Genomic DNA, 2,875 nt, shown 5'->3' with positions numbered 1-2,875 from the left:
TGGTCAACCGTTGCACCCTATAGCAAAAATAAATAAACAAACAAACAAACAAACAAACAGATTTAGGATTAGAGTGATAAAAAAGATAAAAGCCATTCGAGGTAAACTCACTGCCCTCAATACTATAAAGAGATAACATTTCATAATGTGTCACAGTGCTTGTTTGAAATGAGTTGCCATTCCCTTGGAAAACATTTCTGTATCCACAGAAAGAGTTTCAGAAACCAAATACTGCTTCATCTCACAAGTTGGATTTATATTCTTAACTGGATTTTGTGCTCAAGTCAAGGATATACTTATCATTCACATTTGGCAGGCCCCCAAAAAGCTTAATTCCAGGGGCTATTTCTCGGTAAATGGTACTGAAAATAGCTATTTTGCTGTGATTTGAAGTCCAAATCCAGATGTCTGGCACCTGGGCACCTGGGAAACCCAGTGCTGTCTTTATAAGCAGAAGATCAGATGGGAGTTTTTCGTAGGGTGAATCTTGAACACTTACAATTTACATGCAAGAGAATATTGCACGTTCAAGTGAAGGGCAACAGGCTGCCATGTATTGCAGCCACAAGTATGTTACTTCCTCAGGTGAACTACACTTAATCTGGGCTCACAGGGAGAGGGAAAGGCAGGACAAGGGCACTGTCTCTGCAGGAACATGGTGGAGAATCATTAGAGACACCCACTGGCCTCTAGCAAGCCTCTGCAACTTCTTTTCCTCTACATTGTTTTAAATTTGTTGCATAATGGAGTGTGTGCTTGCTGGAGAAGAAAAGAGAGAGAGAAGGTGAGAAATTAACCTCAGTGGGGATGACCATACCACCTTTTCTTCTCCACTCTCCTGCGAATTTGGGCACACATGCACATGTGCCAGATGTTATTTTCAAGCCACTGAGTCTGATACTTGAACCACTTGGGTCTTGTCTCTGCCCAGTGGTCCCAGATACACACCAGCCCCAGTCTTTTCTCCTGATGAAGACCACAGGAGTTTCTGGTCAGGAAAGTGCTGGGAGAAGTTATGTTTGACCTGTATGGAATGGTCTTTTATTTTATTATTGTATTATTTTTAGTAAAATATAAAAATAGATCAATCCACATAAAGCCTCAACATTTTTTCTCTTAAGATATGCTCTTTATATTTAGAATGTATTTAAACTCATGAGTGAGACGGAGGAAATGAAAAGCAAACAAAACCAGAAAAATCAAAATAAAAACATACATAATCAGAACACTCTTCCAGTCAGCAGTAAAACAGAAATGATTCAAAAATTAATGTGCAAATGTAAACAGTTTTTTAACACTGATTTGTTTAATAAACTTGTGTATTTAATAATGAAACGACTTTGCTTTCTCTTTCCAACCTCAAGAAGTCAGCACCATCTTTTACATAGTATAACTTGGTTTTAATAAGTGAATAAAGCAGGTTGTGTTAAGAGACCAAAACGTTGAACATTACAGAAAGGACAATATTCTGAAAATCAAGTTTATTTTCCCACATTGTGGACAGTCAATCAGTGTGATCAAATTTTTTGTTGTGTAATGATTTATCAAAATAAGTTTTCCCAAAATACTCTTTTTCATAAACTCTGAAAATCCTGGTCTGACAACATGCCTAATAAAGCTCTTGGAAATCACCCCTTAAAATTTTAGGAGAAAGTGTGGTGTGTCTTTCCTGTAACACTTGCTGCACTACAAATGGCTACAGAGCAAGTTATGTTTTAAAACGTGCCTTGCACAAAGGTTGAGTTCAGGAAGTCAATGTTTCAGTGCACTTCGCTCCAGCGTTAGCCACGTGCTGCATGTTCCTTCCTGTTTCCTTTTGTTTCATTTGCTTTTGGGGGGGGGATGGGGAGGAGTGCACACAAGTGGACTGAGGGTTTCCATCAAAAAGACAGGACTCTGAGAGCAGGCACTGCAGGTCACCTTTTCATGAAGACTTGGACATTTTAAGACAGCAGCTTTGCAAAGCATTACACAATTTTTATTAAACATTGGATCAACATTGACTTTCTTCATAACCGCAGTATTTCTCTGACTGGCAATGTGACAGTGTAGCAAATGAGATTTTCTCACTTAATAATAACAGCATTTATTTACAAAGAAATGTTCAACACAGCCCCACACAACTTTCTTAGTGTTCTTCATATTAAAGTCCCCTCAGAGCTCACCTCCTAATGGGGTACTTCACCACATGAATTATAGTTCTTCATTTTTTACAGTTCACCCCAAACTGTATGAGAGATGTATCATACTACAACTTCTAAAGCTGTTAAGAAGTCCTTCACACATCATCATCATTGGCTTTGTCACTACTACTTGTCTCTGTGCCATCATTCTGAATTGCGGGTTTGAAAGTACTGCTTTTCCAAGTCCAGACTCAAAGTCACTCGAAGTCACCGATCAGATCACTTTTTAAAATACTGGTTTTTTTTTTTCCTCAGTCCATTGTTCCTTAAATGTTCACTAATAACTTGGAATTCTCTTAATTCATCCTCAGTTAAGGGAACGCATGTTTCAACTGTCTTCCTGCCAGCCCATCTCTCTAACAGTCTGAGCTCTGCCTCAAGTGAACTTGAAAGAACACCAGTTTGTGGGAAAGCTGCAGACCCAGTGATCTGCTGGGTAACCACTGAGACATTGCTATTCTCTTGTGGAATTTCATTTTCATCAGTTTCTATTTATATCCCTTTCTTGGTGAGTACTGTGACTGTTATGCAAATTAAATGAATGGCCACCTTCTCTGAGGCAGCAAGGCTTTCATCTTCATGTTACTCTTCTACTCTGTCCCTTTACAATGCTTTCAAAAATTCACCCCTCTTTTGGGGGACCCAGCGCAGAGTGAGCCAGGCGGTGGCAGGGGGAGTAGGCCCTGGCCCGG

At 39.5% G+C, this 2,875-nt stretch overlaps 1 pseudogene; it reads right to left on the bottom strand.

Annotated features, from left to right (window-relative positions):
- Window positions 1-2,278: 2,278 nt before the first annotated feature.
- The window catches only part of LOC102500884 (vasculin-like), a 3,714-nt pseudogene continuing 3,117 nt past the window's right edge, over window positions 2,279-2,875 (bottom strand).

Source organism: Tupaia chinensis, unplaced genomic scaffold (assembly GCF_000334495.1).
Source record: "Tupaia chinensis unplaced genomic scaffold, TupChi_1.0 Scaffold148297_1, whole genome shotgun sequence".
NCBI classification, from domain to species: Eukaryota; Metazoa; Chordata; class Mammalia; order Scandentia; family Tupaiidae; genus Tupaia; species Tupaia belangeri.
The sequence above is the reverse complement of the archived record's forward strand: the minus strand, read 5'-3'. Positions and strand labels throughout refer to the sequence as shown.